At 42.0% G+C, this 26,003-nt stretch overlaps 1 protein-coding gene across 15 annotated transcripts in view; it reads right to left on the bottom strand.

Annotated features, from left to right (window-relative positions):
* Nucleotides 1-26,003, bottom strand: part of ERC2 (ELKS/RAB6-interacting/CAST family member 2) — a 900,196-nt gene that overhangs the window by 405,269 nt on the left and 468,924 nt on the right. The gene's annotated exons all lie outside the window — the stretch shown is intronic.

Here is a 26,003-nt window from a genome sequence, read left to right as displayed (position 1 = left end):
TTGCCCCTGCCCTCCTACCTTCCTTAACTTCTATTTTTAACCACTCAATCTCCAATGGCTCCTTCCCCTCTGCCTTCAAACATGCCCACGTCTCCCCCATCCTAAAAAAACCCGCTCTCGACCCCACTTCCCCCTCCAGTTATCGCCCTATCTCCCTACTACCCTTCCTTTCCAAAATCCTAGAACGAGTCATCTACAATCGATGCTTAGAATTCCTTAACTCCCATTCTCTCCTAGACCCCCTCCAATCTGGCTTCCGTCCCCTCCACTCTACCGAGACTGCTCTCTCTAAGGTCACCCGTGACCTCCTTCTTGCCAAATCCAATGGCTCCTACTCCATTCTAATCCTCCTTGACCTCTCTGCTGCCTTTGACACTGTCGACCATCCCCTCCTGCTCCATACCTTATCTCACCTTGGCTTCACGGACTCTGTCCTCTCCTGGTTCTCCTCTTACCTCTCTGGCCGGTCATTCTCGGTCTCCTTCGCTGGAGCCTCCTCCCCCTCCCATCCTTTAACTGTTGGAGTTCCTCAAGGGTCAGTTCTTAGCCCTCTTCTGTTCTCCATTTACACTCACTCCTTCGGTGAACTCATTCGCTCTCACGGCTTTGACTACCATCTCTACGCAGATGACATGCAGATCTACATCTCCGCCCCTGTCCTCTCCCCCTCCCTTCAGGCTCACATCTCCTCCTGCCTCCAGGACGTCTCCACCTGGATGTCGGCCCGCCACCTAAAACTCAACATGAGCAAGACTGAGCTCCTCATCTTCCCTCCCAAACCCGGTCCTCTCCCAGACTTCTCTATCACCGTGGATGGCACGACCATCCTTCCCGTCTCTCAGGCCCGCAATCTCGGTGTCATCCTTGACTCGTCTCTCTCGTTCACCCCACACATCCTATCCGTTACCAAGACCTGCCGGTTTCACCTTTACAATATCACCAAGATCCGCCCTTTCCTCTTCACCCAAATGGCTACCTTACTGTTACAGGCTCTCGTTATATCCCGGCTAGACTACTGTGTCAGCCTTCTCTCTGACCTCCCTTCCTCCTCTCTCGCCCCGCTCCAGTCTATTCTTCACTCTGCTGCCCGGCTCATCTTCCTGCAGAAACGATCTGGACATGTCACTCCCCTTCTTAAACAACTCCAGTGGTTGCCTATCAACCTCCACTCCAAACAAAAACTCCTCACTCTAGGCTTCGAGGCTCTCCATCACCTTGCCCCTTCCTACCTCTCCTCCCTTCTCTCTTTCTACCACCCACCCCGCACGCTCCGCTCCTCTGCCGCCCACCTCCTCACCGTCCCTCGGTCTCGCCTATCCCGCCGTCGACCCCTGGGCCACGTCCTCCCGCGGTCCTGGAACGCCCTCCCTCCTCACCTCCGCCAAACTGATTCTCTTTCCCTCTTCAAAACCCTACTTAAAACTCACCTCCTCCAAGAGGCGTTCCCAGACTGAGCTCCTCTTCTCCCTCTACTCCCTCTGCCATCCCCCCTTTACCTCTCCGCAGCTAAAGCCTCATTTTCCCCTTTTCCCTCTGCTCCTCCACCTCTCCCTTCCCAACCCCACAGCACTGTACTCGTCCGCTCAACTGTATATATTTTCGTTACCGTATTTATTTTGTTAATGAATTGTACATCGCCTTGATTCTATTTAGTTGCCATTGTTTTTACGAGATGTTCTTCCCCTTGACTCTGTTTATTGCCATTGTTCTTGTCTGTCCGTCTCCCCCGATTAGACTGTAAGCCCGTCAAATGGCAGGGACTGTCTCTATCTGTTGCCGACTTGTTCATCCCAAGCGCTTAGTACAGTGCTCTGCACATAGTAAGCGCTCAATAAATACTATTGAATGAATGAATGAATGAACTGTCCAAAGATCACATATCCAAGTGTATAAAGGAGAAGGAGACAGGGAGAAGAGGGCTTAACTGGGTTAGGCCTCTTGGAGAAGATGTGAATTTGATAATGATTTGAAGGTGGAGAGAGTGGTGGCCTGGCATATAGGAAAGGGGTGGGAGTTCCAGGCTAGGGGGAGGAGTTCCAGGCTAGGAGGAGTTGCTCCAGGATAGAGTGAGGAACACAACCCAAAAGCCATGCCGGTAAGGAAACATTTCTTACCTTTTATCTTCCTCTACCTGCCTGTATAACTGGATCACAGTCTTCATTGGATGGAACCTTTGAAACGGAGACCACTAAAGTTTCCTGGTGTGAAACCTTGACTTCTTGAAACAATCAGTCAATCAATCATATTTACTGAGTGCCTGCTGTGTGCAGAGCACTATACTAAGTGCTTAGGAGAGTACAGTATAACAGAGTTGGTAGACATGTTCCCTGCCTACAGAGAGTTTAGAGTTTAGAGAAGTTGCTTACAGTCTATTCTCACACTCAGACTGTTGCTAAGGCTGGTTGGTTTAACATGACAACATCTCTAGTTCTTCCCATTCCTCTCTGTTCATATGACCACCACCCTGGTCCAGGCATTCATTGGATTCCATATTGACTACTGCATCAGCCTCCTCCCTGACCTCACTGCCTCCAGCTTCTCCAATCCAGACTTAATTCTGTTGCACCTATCATTTTTCTAGAATTTACTACACATCTTCCCACTCCTCTAAATCCTCCATGTTTACCCATTCCTCTCTGCATTAAGCAGACATTCCAACTCTTTAAGGCCCTCCACCCACTCTTTCCCTCCTACTTAACTATTCTTTTCTCCCACTTTATCCCTGCTTTCAGTGTTCCTTCCTCTCTAAATCATCTACTCAGTGCCTTGATCTCTCATCTGACCCATCTCCAATCCTTTGTTCACACTCTTTCTCCTGCTCGGAATTCCTTCCCCTTTCAAATAGGCCAGACTACAGCACTGTCCATCTGCAAAGCCTTCTCTAATCCCACCTGCTTTAGTAGGCTTTCCCAATTATCATTTTTTTCCTCTCCCTAGGTCTTTTCTTCCCAACTAAAGCCTCATCACTTATGAATTCACAACAATCTATAGCATTTCTGTGTATATTGATAGTCATACGTTATTTTCAAATCATTTATTCATGCACATATCCATCTTTCCATTCTCTTCTTCTTCCTAATGTCAATTTATTTTGCATCTGTCTCCCCTGCTATACTGTAAACTCCTTGAAGGCCAGGATTACACTTTCCCAAACCCTCTGCACAGAGTAAGGACTCAAAAAACACTACTGATTGACTAAATGACATTGGTGAAAACGACCACAATTCCTACTCTCCACATCCTTAGCTCATGCAACCCCCAAATCACCAATTCCTTAGGTAAACCAGTAGAAATAAATCAGATTCATTCCTTAAATCACATTTATTGAGCACTTACTGAGTGCAGAGCACTGTACTAAGTGCTTGGAGTGTACAATTTGGCAACAGATAGAGACAATTCCTGCCCAACAACAGGCTTACAGTCTTAAAGGGGCTCACAGCTCCGTGTAGACTTATACTTATTATGGGCAGGAAATGTATCTGTTTATTGTACTGTACTCTCCCAAGCTGTTTTGTACCACTCTGCAGCCTGTTCTGTTCTCCCTCTTCACAACCCCATGTGGCTACAGACATCTTTTCGGCACCCAGCTCACTAAAGACTTCACAGCTCCACAGAGGACTCCAACCAGGCATTTCCAGGCCGAGCAGCTCCTGATATGCCTATTAGATGCCAAGACAGGGCCTTCCAGCCCCCACCCTGTACATAAAGTCAATACTATCTCCAACATATGATGTTTGCTGTCAAGTAGAACTCAGAGGTAATACTAATAGAAATGATCTAGAAACCATATATGGCATTGGCGGGGTATCATAAATGCAAATATATTTTCAAAAATATTGTGATGACTAATAAAAAGTGGACATATTTTGCAGAGAATGTACACTGAAAGAATTATGGCTGAAATTCAGGTTGCATGTGTCACAAAAAAATTCCTTTATCTTAATGGAGATTTGGTCATTAATTAAATATTATATATAGTTAGGTAATGGTACCTTCTACTTTCAGGCTTTGTCAGTTGCCTGCTATGTAACCTTGGGCAAATCACCTTTTCTCTGTGCCACTTAGAACAATGCTATTACAACAATATTATTCAATAATTCGTATAAACATTTGAAATATCTTGAATATCGAGAAATGTAAGTTGGAGAGATTTTGTTTTGTCTACAAATTAATAGTGATGTGGGTAGCATTAAAATTTTGTGGAGCATGTCAAAAATATTAACTGTCATATAATAGACATCCTATGATTTAGTTGGCCAATGATTGGAATTCATATATTTGCACATAATGGGAAAAAACAATGTTTCAGTTACTATTAAATTTTGCAGAAATCACATTAATTCAATAAAGAATGTAATGATTTGATTTAAATTAATTTCTACAAAATGTGATATATCACGTCAATGGAGAGCAGTGTCGCCTAGGGGATAGAGCATGGGACCGGGAGTCAGAAGGACTTAGGTTAGAATCCCAGGTCCTCTACATGTCTGCTGGGTGACCTTGGACAAGTCACTTCACTTCTCTGGGCCGCAGTTACCTCATCTGTAAACCGGGGATTAAGACTGTGAGCCCCATATGGGATAGGGACTATGTCCAACCCAATTTGCTTGTATCCACCTCAGCACCTATTATAGTGCTTAGCACAAATACCACAATCATTATGAACTGAAGAGCCACAAACCAAAAACGTAATATGACTGAGACCCGTGGATCCAAAAACATAAAACGTTTAGGAAAAAAAGTTCCATTGGGGAAGGGGGTGAGGTAGAGGTTAGTGATGGAAAGCAGGGTTTTGAGGGGATGAGGTGGCAATGAATAGTAAAAAGGAAGCATTCAGGAGTGAGTTGATGGCAATGAGTTAAGGAAAACAGGCATGATAAATAGTGGAGGTGAACAGAGTCAAACACCATCAGTGTCCTGGGGCAGGGCCAGACATTGTACAAGGATCCAGTCTGGACACACACATTAAAAAGCAAAAAATTCTGGAGATAAGTCCAATTTGACATCATTAATTTACTGATTTACACTTTTGTCAGTAGGATAGATACTGGCAGAGCTATCATTTTATCAGACCAAGCTCGTTCAGCACACAGTAAGCATTCAATAAGCATGATTGAATGAATGAATAAATGAAAGTAAGAGCTTTTAATATCACTAGTAGGAGTATTAATGGTATTTCCTTAAAATCCTTCATTGATTGCCCATCCCTTTCTTCATCAAACAGAAATTTCTAACCACTGCAGCAAAGGCACTCTATTAACTCTTTTCTTCCTACTTATTCTATCTCTTCTCCCACTCTTGGCTTCTCCCAAACAACCCTACTCACTGTAGAATGGGTCTACCAACTCTATTCTACTGTACTTTCCCAAGTACTTAGTGTTCAGCGCTCTGCATACACTAATTGTTCAATAAATATCATTGATTGATGCACAGAGAAGTTAAATGACTTGCCCAAGGTCATACAGTAGATAAGTGGCAGGGTTGAGATTAGAACCCATGTCCTCTGACTCCAGGCCCTGCTCTTTCCACTAGGCCTCACTGCTTCTACATCCACTAGATACAGGATGTCAAGAAAAGGAAAGGAGATATTGGGTAAAACAGGTATTCTCACTCTCAAATTCTCATTGTCTAAATTAAAGGATGATAAATTTAGGTTGTCTAGTTGAAGATATTTGGTGGATAAGGATGTCTTCAAATGGAAATTAAGATCAAATTTGTCTGAGGTTGAAACAAGGATATGTTTCCAAAGAGAAGAATCATTACCAGCTGAAAGGAATAATCAACAAGCATGGAAAACACTGGTTTATGTTGGGAAGGACCTGATCTATGATCACCAATTTTCTTTTATGGTACTTGTAAAGCACTTACTATGTGCCAGGCATTGTATACTAAGAGCTGATATAGATGCAATATAATAAGGTTATCTACAGTCTTTTCCCAACATAGGGCTCACAGTCTTAATCTCCATTCTACAGATGAAATATCTGAGGAACAGAGAAGTTAGGTGACTTGCCCATGTTCACATGGCAGACAAGTGGTGGAGCCAGTATTAGAACCCAGGTCATCTGACTCCCAGGCCCATGTCCTTCTACTAGGCCCCAGTGCTTCTCTAATTAATTTCAAAAGATGCCACCAAATAGCAATTAGATGTTGACAGAAAAACTGTGGAGCAATATGGACCCTAAACAGCAAAGCAGATTAAAATGGGCAAATTTTTCTGAAAATGATAGATCAGACTGGGCCACTGAATTCAGTCAGTCAATAGCATTTACTGGGTGCTTACTGCTTGCAAAGCAGTCTACTAAGTTCTTCAAAGAGTACAATATAACAGAGGTGGTAGATGAGGTCCCTGTCCACAAGAAGAATTCTGGGCAATATTAAGAAGCAGCATGGCCTAGTGGAAAGATCATGGGCCTCGGAGTCAGAGAACCTGAGTTCTAATCCTAGCTCTGCCAAATGTTTGACCTAGTGGAAAGAGCATGGACCTGGGAGTCAGAGGTCATGGGTTCTAATTCCCGCTCCACCACATGTCTGCTGGGTGACTTTGGGCAACTCACTTCATTTCTCTGTTACCTCATCTGTAAAATGGGGATCAAGACTGTGAGTCCCCTGTGGGACAGGGACTGTGTCCAGCCTGACTACCTTGGGTCTACCGCAGGGCTTAGAACAGCACTGGGCACATAGTAAGTGCTTAGGAAATACCACAATTATTATTACTATTATTATTATTAATAAATGCTTGCTGTGTGACCTTCAGCAAATCACTTAACTTTTCTGTGCCTCAGTTCTCCCGTCTCTCTCCTACTTAGACTGAGAATCCCCTGTGGGACAAGGACTGTATCCAACCTAATTCACTTGTGTCTACGCAGGCGCTTAGAACTGTGTTTGACACATACTAAGAATTTAACAAATGCCATTATAAAATGGTATTTATTGAACACTGACTGTTTTCAGAGCGTGGTAAAAAGTACTTGGGAGAGTACAGGATTAGTAGACATGTTCCCATAACAGAATATTTATAGTTCTATTGATTCCAAATTATCCACACAAAAAAATGTTCCATCATATATTAGATAGTTGCACTTAAAGATGGCTTTCTGCAGGATAAGACAATTCTTGTGTTTGAGATATTTTTTCTAGCATCTGGACTATCTAAAGGTAGGCATTATTATGGTATTTGTTCAGCACTTACTATGTGCTGAGCACTGTTCTAACTGCTGGGGTAGATACAAGGTAATCACATTGACCCACGTGGGGCTCACATTTTTGAGATGAGGTAACTGAGGCCCAGAGAAGTTAAGTGACTTGCCCAAGGTCACACAGCAGACAAGTGGCAGAGTCGGGATTAGAACCCAAGATCTCTGACTCCCAAGCCCGTGCTCTTGCCACTAAGCCATACTGCTTCTAGGCATAGAGCCATGGTCTAAATTGATTTGTCACAATACATACCTCTTCCTGTAAAAAGGTCCAGTGTCTAAGTCTACCCTCCCTCTCTCTCCCAGCCAAAGGGGAAGGAATAGGCCCTAGGACCAGATCTACCATTCCCTCCTTCCCAGTCAGGGGTACCAAAGCACAGGTAAACACATAAGGGTGGTTTTGTTCATTTGATTAATTGTTCTAGTTAAAGTCCCACAGCTGACAAGTGGTAGAGCCAGGATTAGAACCCACGACCTCTGACTCCCAAGCCCGGGCTCTGTCCACTGAGCCACGCTACTTCTCATGAATAAAAGAAAAATAGAATACAAAAATGAGAATACTTTATCTGCTTATATGAACCAAGGCTGTTTACTTCATGCCAATCCACCTACACTAATGCGGACAGACAACAGGACAGTTCTGTTAAACATGTGATTATATAAACATGTTAAAGAACTAAATCACTTTGCCCCTTCCTACCTCACATTGCTCCTCTCCTACTACAACCCAGCCCGCACACTTCGCTCCTCTAATCCCAAACTATTCACTGTATCTCGATCTTGTTGTCTACCTTGCCGCATATATCTCGCCCACATCCTGTCTCTGGTCTGGAGTGCCCTTCCTATTCATATCTGGCAGACAATTACTCTCCCCACCTTCAAAGCCTTATTGAAGGCACACCTCCTCCAAAGGGCCTTCCCTGACTAAGTGCTCATTTCCTCTTTTCCCACTCCCTTCTGCATCATGCTGACTTGCTCCCTTTATTCACTGCCTACCTACCCCAGTCCCACAACACTGCATGGTGTAGTGGATAGAACACGGGCCTGGGAGTCAGAAGGTCATGGGTTCTAATTATGGCTCCATCACCTGTCTGCTGTGTGACCTTGGGCAAGTCACTTCACTTCTCTGGGCCTCAGTTCCCTGATATGTAAAATGGGGATTGAGACTGTGAGGCCCACAGGGGACAGGGACTGTGTCCAACCTAATTTTCTTATAATAATAATAATAATTATTATTATTATTATTATGGTATTTGTTAAGCTCTTACTATGTGCCAAATACTGTTCTAAGCACTGAGGTAGATACAGGGAAATCAGGCTATCCCACCTGGGGCTCACAATCTCCATCCCCATTTTAGAAATAAGGGAACTGAAGCACAGAGAAGTTAAGTGGTTTGCCTAAGGTCAAACAGCAGACAAGTGGTGGAGGCAGGATTAGAACCCTTGTCCTCTGACTCCCAAGATCGTGCTCTTGCCACTAAGCCATGCTGCTTCTCTTATATCCACCCTAGCACTTAGTACAGTGCATGGCACATAGTAAGCACTTAACAAATACCATTATTACCATTATTATATCGATAATTTATTTATATTAATGTCTGTGTCCTACTCTAGACTTCAAGCTCTTGTGGGCAGGGAATGTGTCTGTTATATTGTGTCATATTCTCCCAAGTACTTAGTACAGTGTCCTGAACACAGTAAGTGCTCAATATATACCTTGGAATGATTGATACATATTTTCTAAACCAACATATGTGTGACTAAAGAATTTAGTTTCATATTTTACTGCTTAAGAAAGAAATGTTTACACTAAATTTCTATGAGCTCTATTCATAAGGAGAACTCACTCCCATTTGCCACAGTCTATATTTACAAAAAGGTAAAAGAATGCAGCAAAATCACCTGAAGACTTCACCTACTGGAAGCAAATGACTAACTTCCCATTGCACCACTCACTGGTGTCCTAGAAAAAACATAGGTTGTCCCTAAAGAAACTGACCTTGTTCAAATGCATGCAATATTTGCAGTATATAAAAATTTTTAAATCGCCATAAAGGTTATTATATGTTAGAATTGCCCCGTGGCTATTTTTACTTGAGACCTAGACAGTCACATGAAAACCTACATAAATACTTGTCCCATGTTTAATATTCATTAAACATAGGTATGTATTTGCCAGAGTCTCCATCCATCCATCATACAGCTCACTTTAGCCAAGCTTATGTATGCAGATACTCAACCTGACTTAAAGGACATATATTCAATTCATTTTCAGTGCTCAGATCATAAGGCAAAGTGTATTTGCCATGCACTTTCAATGCTTAGTTTACAAGTTATATTGTATTTGTTTTCATATAATCATTGTCCTGTCAGTGCTAAATAAAATCACATCGCTTAGAACAGAACTGTCATCTTGGAAAATATATTTTTAGTAAACTAGATTTCTGCAGAGATAAGATTCAACTAAATCAGATAGAGAGAATGCATGGAACGAAACTGCATGTCCACATAAATCATAAGTGCACTTACACTTAATCATTTGAAACCCAAGAAACCAAGTAACCATTTAGAAATAGAATTTAGAGCTGTGCCAATTTAGTCTTGGATCCTTAAGGTAGCAACTGTAGTTAAGGTAAGACCAGCATTTCAATCGTATAACCCAACTGACAGGTGATTATGAAACATGTCTGGCCTAGCCAAGTGGCATAGCCAAGTGGCATAGCCAAGTGGAAAGTGCATGGGCCTGGGAGTCAGAGGACCTGGGTTCTAATCCCACTCTGACACTTGCCCACTCCATACCTTGGGTAATCACTTACCTTCTCTTGGCCTCAGTTTTCTCATCTGCAAACTGGGGACTCAATACCTGTTCTCCCTCCCAACTTTGTCAGGTTGAGGCTGATAGACAACCTTGGCCTTCTTTGGACTTCTTGTCTCCCTATGAAACTTTGTTGTTTATAATCATCTGCATACCCTCTAGTGTGAGTGCTTTCAAAACACAGTTATCAGTGATGTATAATAGCTCCTGTATATGTGATTCCAGAACTTCTGATGAAAGCCTCACCTTTTAATTTACAAGAGTTTACCAGATGATCAGAATCGTATCCTGATACCAGCATGTCCACAACTGAACTTCCAATCATACTGCCTAAACCCTCTCCTCTTCTCAACTTTCTCATCTGCGCTGACAATACCACCAATCTCCCTGTGACTCAAGCCCACAACCTTGGTGTCATCCTCCATTCCTCACTGCCATTTGGCTCTCACATCCACCGTACTACTAAAACCTGCTAGTTTTTTTCTCTAAAGCATCTTGTGTGGACCCGCTCCTTCACAGCCACCCTTACAGCCCCTAGCCTCGTTAAAGCACTCATAATAACATATTTGGAGAGATCACACACCTCCTCACTGGTAACCCAATCTCCAGCCTCTCCTCTTCAGATCTTACTCCACCCTGCAAACACTGCCACCCAGATAGCCTTCCTGAAGCATCATTCTTCTCTCTCCTCAAAACCAACTGAGGCCTATTTCTTCCTGCATAAAGTAAAGATCCTTTACCATTGCCTAAAAGGTTTTCTCTCTATCTTATTCATCAGCTCGCTTTGTCTGCCTCCTCTCTGCTTACATCTACGCTCCTTTAGGCCCACCTCCTCTATGTACCCCACTCTCTCCTTCCCCACTTCCATTACTCTGCTTACATTGTCCCCAAGGCCTTATACCCCTTTTGCCCCTAAATCCTCTAGACATTAATGCTCCCCATCTTAAAAGCCCATCAGAAATCCACCTCTAACCTCCTCCCCAGCTAATTTTCAGGACCTCAAAATTCGTCTCTCCTTCAGTTGCCTTGAACTTAAGTATTTGGTTATGTCTCCCCTCAGTACTTGGCATTACGTGAACACCTGGTTTGAACATTCAATTTCATTTCCTCTGATTCCCTTGCTTCTGAACATGTCTGTCTCCCCAACTAAAGTGTAGACTCTCTGTGAGCAAGGAACAAGTCCTATGCTTCTGTTGAACTTCCCAAGCTCAAAAGTCCAATTACAAAACACTGCACTCAGGAAATAGCATTACTATTCCAACTACTACCACTATTACCACGACTGATACTGCTTTCACGTCTCTTTGTTGCACCCTTGAAATGGGCTGGCAAAAAGATTAGAAAGAACTGGCCTTGTACAGAGTGCTGCTTTACTTTATTTGTGTTGGGAAAGAACCTGATGAGGAAGAACCTGATGAAAGAACTTGATGAAGGCTTTAGTAAGAACCTTACTAAAGCTCTTTCAATTCTGCCTTATCAAGTATTCTTCGGGTTTTGCTAAAACTTTGGGGTAGCCAAACAGAACTTCTCATCTTCCCACCCAAACCCTGTCCTTCCCCGTCTATACCAACACAACAACACTATCCTCCCTATCTCACAAGCCCACAACCTTGGCATTATCTGTGATCCATCTCTCTCACCCAATGCACATATTCAATGTGTCTCTAAATCTTGGTGGTTCTATTTTCACAACATCACAAAAATATGCCCTTTCCTCTCCACCCAAACTGGTACCATGCTGATTCAAGCACTTATTGTATACCACCTTTACTACTCATCAGCCTCCTTGCTGACCTCCCTGTCTCATGTCTCTCCCCATTCCAGTTCATACTTTACTCTGCTATCTGGATCATTTTTATACAAAACCGTTCAGTCCACCTTTCCTCACTCCTCAAGAATCTCCTGTGATTGCCCATCCACCTAGGCATCAAACTGAAATTCCTTACCATCAGCTTGTAAGTACTCAATCACCCTGCCCCCTCCTACTACTGAATTTCTACTACAACCCAAACCACACACTTCTCTCCTTTAATGCCAACCTACTCACTGTACCTCTCTTTTCGCTGACCTCTCGCCCATTTCCACCCACTGGTCTGGAACTCTGTCCCCCTTCATATCTGACAGCTCATCACACTCCCCACCCTCAAAGCCTTATTAAAATCACACCTTCTCCAAGAGGCCTTCCCCAATTAAGTCCTCGTTTCCCCTACTCTCTCTTCCTTCTATGTTACCTAGGCACTTGGATTTGTACCCCCTAAGTACTTCGAATTATAGCATTTTAGCACTTACTATGTGTCAGGCACTGCACTAAGCGTTGGAGTGGATACAAGCAAATTGGGTTGGACACAGTCCCTGTCCCAGGTAAAGCTCACAGTCTCAATCCCCATTTTAGAGCTAAGGTAACTGAGGCCCACAGAAGTAAAGTGACTTGCCCAAGGTCACGCAGCAGACAAATGGCAGAGCCAGGATTAGAAGCCATGACCTTCTGACTTCCAGGCCTGTGCTCTATTCACTGTGCCATGCTATTTCTCAAGTACTTTTCAAATACTTGATATCACCTCACCCTCAACCCCACAGCACTTAAGTATACATCTATAATTTATTTAATTACATTAATATATATCTCCCCTTCTAGATTGTAAGCTCCTTGTGGGCAGGGACATGTCTACCAATTCTGTTATACTGTATTCTCCCAAGTGTTTAGTACTGTGCTCTGCACACAGTAAACATTCAATAAATACCATTGATTGATCTACTGATAGTGCCAAATAATTTTCTCAGATCTATGACAAGGTATTTCCCTGAATTTCTCCAGTATTTGAAGTGCAGAGAAGATCATGTCTACTGTGCTCTACTGTGGTTTGAAGCCACATTGAGATTTTGGGAGTAAATCTTTAGCGATGTCTTTCAATAGAAAGGGCTAGAAAGACTTCGGCTAGAATCTTGCCATAAATGGAGAGCAGTGAGATTCCATGATAGGTTAGCGAGTCATTTGGCTATGCATTTGGGGACTAACATTCAGTGATATGGTAGAAGTTTGAAATTGTGTGGCATATGCATATCCTCAGGGTTCCATATGTTCATTCATTCATTGTCATATTTATTGAGCACTCGTGTACAGAACACTGTATTAAGCACATGGGGGAGTACAATACAATAATAAACAAGCAATAAACAAACAAAAGCAAGGTGTGAAAGAGACTATACAGGTGACTGACATCCTCTTCCTGCTTATAGACTTCAGCTGCTATACTATCAGGTCTTGCAACTTTGCCATACTCTATGTCTGACTACAGAGGTAACTTCATCTAGTGTTGGAGCGAAAGCTGATCACCTGTTGTAAGGCAGCAGTTTTAGCATCATCATTGCCATCGGTATTAACTGCGTATTGAATGTGTGTTTATAGTATTGTTTTGGGACTAAGGAGCATACAATAAAAGAGGAAGCTAATCTTGGGTAAGTTATAAGACAAGACAGTATGATGGATGACAGGCCAGTAGCATACATTCAGTGGGAGTGAAAAGCATAACATAGTTACAACTGGTGACACAAACATTCAATGGGAGTGAAAAGGATAACATAGTTACAACCGATGACACAAAAGTAAAGAAAAATGAAGGAAATAACTAAATCATTATCAATCAACAGTATTCACTAAGTGTCTACCGTACTGTCTTAAATGCTTGGGAAAGTACAAAATAAGTAAAAGACAGTCCTGCCCTCGAGAAGCTTCAATCTACACTCATAAATCACACAAGTACTAAGAGGGACTAATTGGATGACCTAATCAGGAAAGTGGAGATTAAGTGTAGAATGCCTCATGTGTACACCGATTTCTTTCTTTGAGGACTGTGATTTTGTGGGTTTGAGTTTGAGAGGAAGTTTCAAGCAGGGAAAAAGGAGTGCATAACTGTTCTGCACAGGATAATCAGGAGTGAAGTCTAGCTTTAGGAGGTTAGCTTAGGAGGAGTGAAGAATTCCAGCGAGGTTATCTGTAAAAGAATCAATCATATTGATTGAAAAGAAAAGTCAATATAGGAGGTAATAGAGAGGAGTTAAAGGCAATACTAAGGTTACAAGCTTCTGGGAGATTGTAACTTCATAACACAGTCCACACACTTCACTCCACTAATGCCAACCTATTCACCATACTTGGATCTTGTCTATCTCGCCGCTGACGTTTCACTCACATCCTGCCTCTGGCCTGGAATGCCCTCCCTCTTCATATCTGAGAGACAATTACTCTCCCTCCCTTCAAACTCTTATTGAAGGCATATTTCCCCTAAGAGGTCTTTCCTGAATAAACCCTCCTTTCCTCTTCTCCCACTCCCTTCTGCATCCCCCTGACTTGCCCCTTTTATTCATACTCCCCATAACCTCACAGCACTTATGTATATATCTGTGATTTATTTATTTATATTAATGTCTGTGCCATCTCTAGACTGTTAGCTCATTGTGGGCAGGGAATGTGTCTGTTATATTGTACTCTCCCAAGCACTTAGTACAATGCTCTGAACACAGTAAAGTGCTCAATAAATGCAATTGACTGAGATTGTAAGCACCCTAAGGGTATCATATCTGTTAACTCTATTGTACTCTCAGTGCTTGGCACCTAGTACGCACTGAACAAATAACATCATTATTACTCTCCCAAGTGCTTAGCTTTGCGCTCTGCAGAAGAAAGCACTAAATAAATACTACTGACTGACTGGGATGGAGAGGATGGTATTGTCAACTTTGATGGTAAATGTAGCAGGAGTGGGTCTACAAGGGAAGATGAAGAGTTCTGTTTTTGCTATGCAGCTTGTCTTTAATGATGGAAAATGTGTTAGTGTTTTTTTTTCCTATTTGATCAAGGTGAAGCCATCTCTACTCAGTAGAGTTGGTGTGGTCATGTGCAAGGGCCCCTGTACACTCTTCAGGGATAGACTGTAGTTTGGTTTCAGTCTCTAGAGGGCCCTTTGGGAAGCTCCAAAACATAGTCTGGCACCAACATGATATCCAGATTCAGACCAAACTGAAGGTATAAGAACAATGATAATAATGGTGATAATTACTATGTGCCAAGCACTGTACTAAGAATCTTGTCTTATGCTGGCGAGTTGTTTCTGACCCATAGCAACACCATGGGCACATCCCTCCCAGAACACCCTGCTCTCCATCTGCAATCATTCTGGGAGTGTATCCATAGAGTTTTCTTGGTAAAAATACAGAAGTGGTTTACCATTGCTGCCTTCTATGCAGTAAACTCGAGTCTCCCCCCTCAACTCTCTCCCATGCTGCTGCTGCCCAGCATGGGTGGCTTATGACCTGTAGCAGACTGCATTCCACTCACCAGTCATCGCCCACGCTAGGAATAGAATGGGTATGCCTTTGCCCGACTCTCCCTCCCTCAGCCAAGACTGGTAGAGTACTGGAAACTCTCCAGGTATGGCCCTGAGAGGAGGTACTAAGGATGGGGTAGATATAATACCACCAGATCACATACAGTACCTGTGTCACATGGGGCTCACAGTCTAAGAAGGAGGGAAAACAGGTATTTTATTTCCATTGGAAATGTCGAGAAACTGAGACACAGAGAAATTAAGTGACTTGCCCAACATCACACAGCACACAGGTGGTGGAGCTGGGATTAGAATCCAGCTCTTTCCACTAGACCTCACTGTGTGTGCTTTACATGGCATTTGCAGTTGTCCAACCTGCTTTAAGGTTGTGAGTCCTCGACCTAGGCCTCAGACACATCCTTTGATTTCTAGCATAATTCCATGGACATCACCAGTGTGCAATTAGAATTATGTCACCAAGAAAGAGAAACAAAAACAGTAGCACTGAGTTTAAAAATGCAACAGTGCAGCAGGAAAGGACAATCTTACATGCACACAATGCAAAAAAGATTGCTAGTCTCACACACATCTGTCCCTGGTGTCATCTTTAAAACTAAAGGACAGCATATACAAAACCCAGAAGAAATATTTAAGAAGTCTCATCATCTCCTTTTGCTCAGCATTAGTTCTCATACTACACATAACTTTCCAGCATGACATGAAATTGGTTCTTCATGATTAAAGACAATATTGCAAGTTGCTATGAATGTTTCCAACTCACTATTGCAATAATTTCCAAAACTGAAGTGAATGCAGCTTTCAGCTATTATAAAATATACGACCTACCGAAATGCACATACAGTGAAGTAAAACACTAAGAAAAAATGTTCTCTGGTGGTGAAGATAGTCTCAGCTACACTGGGTACAGAAAAGCATGAAAACCCAGTAAGAATGTGGCAAAACTACAAATGGGGACTTAAAAAATGGAGACATCATTTGTAAAACCTTTACATTTCTTCAGGAAACAGACTGACAATATCCTCATTTCTCCTTGAAAAATAGTTTGGAAGCCTGCTTTGGATGCTTACCACAATCTGCTTTGAACTCATCCCTATCTACTGAAAAAGCCATACTATGAAACACCTCATCCCAAGACCTGAAGAACAAACATATATCTTATGGAGGCAAGATGGGCCTTTGACCAGCAGGAGTATTTGGTTAAAGTTCCTACAATGTTTTGCAGAGACTAAAGATGTAAGCAACTCCAACAAACCTAACAGTCATTAATCAGGGAGAAATTGATGCACTTTGTGTTTATTTGCTCGGTAGAGCTCAGTTAGGAGTGGAGTCCTTTGCACAAGTTTCATGCCAAAATGAAGATCTCTATGAACATAGGATCAAATAGATTCCAACTAAAGGTATGTGACTTACTGACAACATATGCAAAAACAGATATACACACCTAATATATGTGTCTAATACATGTCACTTAGCTCATTATCTAGCATTAACATCTAGATTTGGAGAAACAGCAGTTTAAAAATAAATTGGGAAATTTTGAAACTCCATTCATCTATTGAAATGTCTTAGAAAATAGACATAAAGAATGGGCTTTTAAGTGTGCATTGTTAGGTAACATCTCATTGGAATTCAAATTTCAATCCAAACTGAACAAATAATCTTCTTAAATCAAAAGAACCTTGGCAAATATGCTAAGAAATGGCATTGTTAAAATGAAGATTTAGCCATATTAAGACTGTGTCCCTTTTCTTTTCACTTTAACTTTGTTTTATATATAAATTGGAGTGGAGGTGAGTTTTTCAGGAAAAAAAATGTTTCAAGGACAGATGGCTTCCAATATTGGGATTTATGTCGAGTCATTCATTCTCATTAAAGTGTAAACAAGTGAGTCAGGGCTAATCCCAGGTGGTTAAATGGTAGTGGTCTTCCACATATTGAACCTTTTCTCCATCCAGTCGCCACACTATTGCCCATACCCACAACATGTGTGCCCAAAGTCCCACCCACATGTGTGAATCCCACAAAGGAGGCACTGAGGATGGTGTGGAAGCAAGAAGGGAGAAGACATGGACCTTACATTCTCCAGGATGGATTCTTCAGCAGCATCTGCTTTACACTGGAGTTTCCCTTGGCATACATGATGTATGAACATAATAAGCTTTCTACCAGAGTGTCAACCATCTCACAACAAAAACAACAAAAAATGATAATAGTAATAATAATATGGTATTTGTTAAATGCTTACTATGTGCCAAGCACTGTTCTAAGTGCTGGATATGATTCCTACATCTAGCCAGGACCCTTCCTTACAGATATAAGCCTTCCCAGCATGGGGAATAAAGGAAAAGGGTAAGAGGGCTCCTCTCACCTCTGCACCTAGGAATTGAATATTACTGCATGCATAGGAGAGGTTCATTCCATCTGCCATTGTCTCCGTCTAATCTGAGAATCATAAAATAACTTTCCTGAATAATTATGTACACATACACTGGAATTTCATTCCAACCCACTGATGTAGAGGTGATGGACACCCCACTGTAAGAGAAGCAGTGTGGTTCAGTGGAAAGAGCACGGGCTTGGGAGTCAGAGGTTGTCGGTTCTAATCCTGGCTCTGTCACTTGTTAGCTGTGTGACTTTGGGCAAGTCACTTAACTTATTTGTGCCTCAGTTACCTCATCTGGAAAATGGGGATTAAGACTGTGAGCCCCAGGTGGGACAACCTGACTACCTTGTATCCCCCCCAGTGCTTAGAACAGTGTTTGGCACACAGTAGGTGCTTAACAAATGCTATCCTACGTAGAAACACTTCAAAAACAAAATAAGACAATCACTGAAATATCAGGCAGCAGTATAATAATAATAATAATGATAACAACAATAATAATTGTGGTATTTGTTAAACACTTACTATCTGTAAGGCACTGTACTAAGTGCTGGGGTGGATACAAATTGAATTAGAGACAGTCCCTGCCCCACATGGGGATCAGAGTCTTAATCCCCATTTTACAGATGAGGTAACTGAGGCACAGAGAAGTTAAGAGACTTGCCCAAGGTCTCAGAGCAGACAAGTGACAGAGCTGGGATTAGAACCCAGGTCCTTCTGACTCTCAGGCTCATGTTCTATTCAATAGGCCACACTGCTTCTTGAGATTAGTACATCAACTGAGCAGAGTATGTGAAAACCCTAAAAGGAAATTTTAATGCTGTTAAAATCATCATGGCACATTCCACACCCAGCTTTCAAGATGAGCCCTGATGCCCTGCAGTAAACTACTGCACTTTCCAGTAGACCATACTACTTTCTAATCATGTATCACTTTTTTTCATCAAACTCACATGCGTGGTTAGGATCTCACTGTCAGGTGTGCCTTCTTTGAAAACATAAAAAGATTATATAGAAGACACAACTGAGATTGTATCCACACATGCGAATGTAGACAAAAAAAGACTGATAAATGACCAAACCTCCTTTCTGCATTATTTGTACATAAAGAAAATTCCTTGCTGCACACTGTCCCATCCAAGATGTGTCTCTCTTTTTGAGTTTTTTGTGTCTGTTTCTCCATCCTTTTTAGATTGTTTCTCTAACCCTGACTCATGGGAGACAGAACTATGTCTGACCTGACTCTCTAGGACCTACTACATGGTGTTTAGTCCACAGTAAATGCTTAGACTAAGCTCCTTGTGGACAGGGAACGGGTCTGTTTATTGTTATATTGTACTCTCCCAAGCGCTTAGGACAGTGCTCTGCACACAGTAAGTGCTCAATAAATATGACCAAATGAATGAATAAGCTCACTGTGGGCAGGGAATGTGTCTATCAACTCTGTTATTATACCCTCCCTGTGTGCCCTGCACACAGTAAGCGTTCATTAATTATGATTGATTCATAGATGCCACAATCATTAGTATTATTGTCAAAATATTTGTATGGTCTTTGCTCTCTGGATTGCTGCCTGGAAGGCTGGTCTGTCTGGCCTAGTGATCTCACAGGAGTCTACTACTACATCACACCACCTGAGACGTACATCACCAGGTCTTTAGAATGTTCTTTGTTTTCTGTTCTCCTGACTAACATAGGCCCACTCTCAGTTCACCCTAGAGCAGATGCTTGGTTACCTTGTTATCATCAATCCTCTTCATATGTATCCCCCACGGGAGCTGTGTTCCTGCAAGTATAGTTTCACTACTGATGGATGAGCTATGTTCCAGGACTTCACTGTTGGCAATTTTGTCCTGCCATCTCATGTTGAATATAGTTTGTGGGTGTCACTGATGAATCTGCTCAAGAACCTGGCTGTGTCATCTTTATTAGGTCCAGGACTTTCAGCTACAGAGCAGTTTTATAGACCTTCATCTTTGTATGGAGTTTTTGATGCCCCACTGTTGCAGCACTATTTTGCAGTCTGCCAAAGGTCATGCTGGCTTTTTTGATGCATTCTATTTATCTTTTTGTCTGTTTGTGCCATAATTGGCAGTATACTACCTAAGTGGCAGAATTTAGTGACAACATTCAATGTTATGTTGCCAATAATAATGTTGGTATTTGTTAAGCGCTTACTATGTGCAGAGCACTGTTCTAAGCGCTGGGGTAGACACAGGGGAATCTGGTTGTCCCTCGTGGGGCTCACAGTCTTAATCCCCATTTTACAGATGAGGTAACTGAGGCCCAGAGAAGTGAAGTGACTTGCCCACAGTCACTCAGCTGACAAGTGGCAGAGCCAGGGTTTGAACCCATGACCTCTGACTCCAAAGCCCGTGCCCTTTCCACTGAGCCACGCTGCTTCTCTGCCAATGAAAATCTTCAGTTGCACGTAGCACTTCCTGGGTTTAGATGAATACGTAACTTACATGAATCTATAAAGCGGTTCATAATCATTTACCTATCAAGCCATGGTATGTATTAAACATTCACAGTATGCAAAGGACAATACTAAGCACTTGGAGAGTACAGTAGAGTTGGTATACATAATCCCTGCCCTCAGGGCTTCTTGTGTGCGTGCCCCAAGAGCATGGTTATCTATGCATATGAATTTCTGAAACATGGTCTCTGTCTCAAAGACTCAAGATTTTCCTCATATCTGCTGAGCTGGAATCTTCCAAAATAACTTGGAAGCACATTATGATCAAAGCTTCTAGACTCATTTCATGCAAATATGGCAACATAAAATAGGCTAAACATGATTGAACTAATGAAACCAAACAGCCCTTTTGCACTCCAATGGTGATGGGGAAAGGGTTCTTAATAGGTGGAAACCATGAGCTCTCATGTTGGAGACTTTACCTTTCATCTATCAATGAATGGGAAATCCAATATGTCACTGTACTGGAGTCCATGGAAAAGGAAAGTATTGACTTACAAGTGTCTTAATGGTACTGTGGCCTAGTGGAAAGGAATACAGGACAGAGTCAAGAGATCTGAGGTCTACTCCCAGATCCACCATTTTTTTGGGTGGAGACCTTGAGTAGAATACTTCAGTTCCATGTGCCTCAGTTTCCTTAGACTGTGGGCCCCAGGTGGAACAAGGACTGTCTGATCTGACTGCATGGCATCTATCTCAGTGTTTAGCACAGTACTTGGCACTCGACTATGTCACCATTTACGTGATTGACAGTTGGAATTACTATGCTCTTTCAGTTTTTCTTCTCTTTAAATTAACCTTCTAACTCTATCTTACCTTCAGCTCTCCAGCCTCCATCCCCTTCCTTGGCTTGGAACTCCCTCCCAAGTCTCTGCAATTGTGATTGCTTTTCTGGTTGCTTTTCCACTCTGTTCTCTACCATTTCCAAGCCCATGCTGCAGTTTATACCTTTCTCCAGTTTTGGCCTCATCCTCCTCTCTTCCTTACTCCTGAGTAAGCCTTAGGAGTCTCCTCTCACTGCCACTTTTAGATCAAGATGACCTCTCAATAATTTCCACATGCATTATTGTTTTGTCAATTTTTCTGTCACAGATATCTGCACTTCCTCCCATCCCCATTCTCCTTTGTAGAATAATTAGGGCCATTTTCATTTGAGGTCTGGGGGTCAGTCAATGCCTGGACCAGGCATCCTTCCTACTGCCTGACACCACAGTAGTGAAGCCTGCTTTCCCAACTTTTAGAGGACTGGGGAGGCTGTGGAGTGGTAAGGAACCTGGGAACAGTCTCTTCCAAGTACTGTGTTAGCTACTTATTTTAATGTTTTATTGTTTTAGCATTAATTGCTCATGCTGTTGCAATTCATTCTTCAAAATTCATTCTTATTTTTCAGTGTATCTGTATTCCCCCACTTTGATGGTGAGCCCCTTGTGAGATAGGATGTCTGATTCTTGATTCCTTGTGTTTACCTTAGCATTCAGTACAGTGGTTAGCATATTGTAGCGCTTAGTGCAGTGCTCTGCATACAGTAAGCGCTCAATAAATATGATTGAATGAATGAATGAATATAGTAGGTGCTTAATAAATACCATAGGTAACTAATTGTCTGCAGGTCTGGGTACTAGGTCAGAGTCCCTGACAAATACATCCATCAAACATATAATATCATCAAGGTTTGCTAACCTTTCCTATGAAAGCTAAATAGTTAATATGTAAGTACTATAGTCTCATCCATGTTCTTGATATTAAGTATGGAAAATAAACTAATATCACTGACAATAATATTAAAAGTGCTGTTCTATCAATTACTGACCATGAAAAATGCTGTTCTATCAATCAATCATATTTATTGAGCACTTACTATTGCAGAGCACTGTACTAAGCACTTGGGAGAGCACAAAATAGCAGGGTTGGTAGACATGTTCCCAGCCCTCAATGAGCTTACAGTCTAGAGGACTGTAACATAAATAGTAATTAATTCTAACATCAATGTTATAGCAAAAAGCAGGTATTCTGCTAATCTATTTCTCATAAATCCCAAATTCATCTTCACCTACTAGAAAGAACTCAACAAATTGAGGAGATAGTTCTTCTCAAGCTGCTGAGTCAAGATCATTTTAAAACTTTAGCCTCACCAAACTCTATTAATCCACAAATGCCTACAGGTACCATCAGCTCAGATGTTACTGTTTCTCCTCTTTTCTCTGATAAGGTTCACTTTCCTCCTTGAGGAGTACAACTTGGGGGGCTTCTAATCTGTACTCCTACAGAGGAAGGTAGTTCTACATACTGAATTTGAAATACACGGAGACTTCCGAGATCTACTTCTTTGGAAGCTATAATGACAGATATGAGGTGTAAATCTAGCTTTGCCAGTTTAACCATGACTTTTAAAGCAGCATACCCGGTTTTGCTGGCACCAAAATGAAGTGCTGGTGCCAAATAGTCTAAAAAAAAAGAATTATTAAGTAATACTGCACCTCTGACATTGCCATAAGTTTATTATTATTCCATGCCGATGTACCTTAATCCAAGCCTCCCAAATGCATACCGTTCCAATCCTGGGCCTCCCCTAAGACTGCCAATTATGCTGAATTGCATGGTGCTTTTCAGATGTGGTAAGAACACAATGAGTTCACTGCACAAGAGATGGTATTTTATCAACTCATTATGTATCCCTTTATTTTTCCATGTTACATGTTGTCATCTACATCTTCGGTTGTCTTCATATTGGATTCCATATATCATTTCTTTGAGAAATTATTTATCTTTCACTAAACAGAACCTTTGTCCTGTCACTGATGTTGGCATTGATTTTACTTCCTTCCCATATTTGTTGGTAAGCACTCAGTAGAACCATTTTATTCTCAAATCAGAATAACCTCTACAAATGTAAATACAACATTTTCAAATCCACAGGCTGGATTGTTTAAACAAGCAAGGTCATGACAATTCAGGCCAAAGGAAGAATAATATACATTTGCTTTGTCCTCAAACTTTCAAACTTGGCCAATTCATTTCCAAACAACTCAGTTTTGAGGTTTTTCTGAGTAAAATATTTGAAATGCTGCAAATCATATGCAGGATTAATTAACACCAGGAATGTAAATTGTTCTCTTAAAAGTTTAGAATTTAATTTAATTTCACTCCCTCATCTTCATCATCACCAACAACATTTATTTATTGAGTGCATGACTAAGTAGCCAGCACTGTTCTACCCTCTAGGAAATTTCATAAGCAACGGAGAAACAGACAGTATCTACCCACAAGGCGTTTCAAATCTTACTGGAGGAGAAAGGGGAAAGACACTTCCTACAGATAAAATATTTAGCACTCCAGAATAGGAATAGAGAAGCAACATGGCGTAGTGGATAGAGCACAGGTTCTAATACCAGCTCTGCTACTTTGCGGTGTGACCTTGGTCAAGTCACTTCACTTCTCTGTGCCTCAGTTATCTCATCTGTAAAATGGGGAATGACTATGAGCCCCTTGTGGGGCAGGGAATGTGTCTAACCTGATCTGCCTGTATCTGCCCCAGCACTTAGGGTAGTGCCTGGCACAAAGTTTAAGTGCTTAACAAATACCACAATTATTATTATTAACAGGAAAATCTTTCATCCTCCAAAATGAACCTTGAAGCAAGTCAAACAACTCAGAGCAAATCCTGCAAATAATAGTTAACATTACTTGTCCACATCCTCAAATTTCAATTTCTTTTTCACCATTCTGAATGTTGAAAAGATGAGCTTCTACATGCCCTAAGATCCTATAAAGGAAATGGCTTCACAGAGCAGTGGTAGGTGGAAAGTGGGAGCGGGTATCCTGCTGGTAGGAGCTGGTATCCTGCTGGTAGGAGCTGGTAAGCTGTGTGCTCCCTGGATTCAAAAACAGTTGACAGATGTTCATCACTGTGACATTTTGGTAGCATTCCCCTTCTGAATTCTTTCCTCTTCCAAAGAACAAATGATAATATTCCTTCTGGCCTGGAACTCTCTCCCTACCTTCAAAGCCCCCTTAAACCACATCTTCAAAGCCTTCCCTCATTTCATCTATTCAGCCTTTCCTTCTGTGTCATCAATGTGCTTGCATCTGTACCCCTTAAACACTGGATATTCACCTCATCCTCATTCCAGTACTTTTATGTACAGATTCTCTTTCTCTCCCACTTCCCCTATCCGTAATTTATTTGAATGTCTGTCTCTCTCTAGACTGTATGCTCTTTTTGAGCAAGCATCACGTTTACCAAGTCTGTTGTACTCTCCCAAGTGGTGATCTTCATAAAGTTAAGCACTCACTAAATGGCACGGATTAATTGATTGATTGATTCAGGGCATATTTTCACCACAGTATTACAAATTCCAAAAGTGCCGGGGACTTTAAGCCCCTCCCTGCTCTCACTCTCATTGGCAATAGGTGGGGGCCAATTCAAATGTTTGCCAGGAGGTCTGTGCAATCCTTGCTCTGTCACTGAATAAAAACAAATTGGCTAGATTATTGCACCCCAAAACCTGACATCACTAAAAGGTTGTCCGTATTCCTATTAATCATTTTAACCCACATTTGTCTCTTAAGAAAGTGAATACCAAAAATGTTGGTAGTGAAATACTGAAAGCCCTCTACAATCAATCAGTGGTATTTATGGAGCACTTACTATGTGCAGAGCACTGTTCTAAGTGCTTAGTACTGTTCTAAGTGACAAATACATGGTTGGACTCCCATGAAATAGTTTCAGACCAATCCCTCATATCAGATTCCCCAGAAATCCTTTTAAACATCAATGTGGTGATGACAGGCCCTGCTATCACCTAGGGAGTCATGCTATTTGGGATAGTCTCCCAACTATCGGGGTTCTGCTTTTGACAGGGATGATGGGTGGTGGTTCAGTTTTCAGGGCATTGGAGATGGTGACCTGGAAGCAGGAAAGAGTGGAGATGAGACTTGTCAGCCTACTCCTGAACTGAACTGGCCAACCCTGGATCCCTACTTAGAGTAACTGACCCAGGTGAAAGAGATCAATCCAGCCAGTTGGGGAGCTCCAGTTAATGATGCGGAAAGGCCAATCCGGCTAGGGCTGGATGGCTGCAGTTCCCCCCAGCTGGTTTGGGTGACAGGCTCTGTACTGGGTTGTACTGGGCCATTACTTAAGAGTTGTACTTTGGGAACCGGCCTTTTTTGCCAGGGCAGGGTGGTTACCACCTCTGCCCAACAACAGTAGTATTGGAGATGCAGAAGCAGTGCTGTCAAAGAAAGACAAACACAGCAGAGAAAGACGATGACAGTGGAGGGCATGTTAGTAAGTCACCCTTTCTAGCTTTCCTTCTCTCTCCCTCTTTTCCCTCTTCTGTGTCTCTCCATTTATATCATCACTCCCTTTTTCCCTGCCTCTTCCTGTGCTTCATTTTCTTCCTCTCTGTCCCTCGCCTCTCTCTTTTACTCTCTTTATGTCCCCATTTATCTCTTGATCCCATCACTCTCCACTTACTCTGCCTCCCCTTCATTTCATTCTTACCTCTCTTTTGAGTCTCTCATCATCCAGGCAGGGAACCAGACTAGCAACTCTGTTATGTTGTACTCTCCCAATCACTTAGTGCAGTGCTCTGCTCACAGCAAGAGCTCAATAAATACCACTGATTGATTGATTGAGTCCTACTTACTGAAACTCTCACTCCTGATCCATCTTAGATCCCACAGAACTCTGGACACCTTAATTTACAATTATAACGATAAGTTAGGTCTATGTGTCCAATGATAGAACTGCTCGATAACTAGCATAGGCACATAATCCTCG

This window comes from Ornithorhynchus anatinus, chromosome X1, assembly GCF_004115215.2.
Source record: "Ornithorhynchus anatinus isolate Pmale09 chromosome X1, mOrnAna1.pri.v4, whole genome shotgun sequence".
NCBI classification, from domain to species: domain Eukaryota; kingdom Metazoa; phylum Chordata; class Mammalia; order Monotremata; family Ornithorhynchidae; genus Ornithorhynchus; species Ornithorhynchus anatinus.
This window is presented reverse-complemented; position numbering and strand designations above follow the sequence as displayed.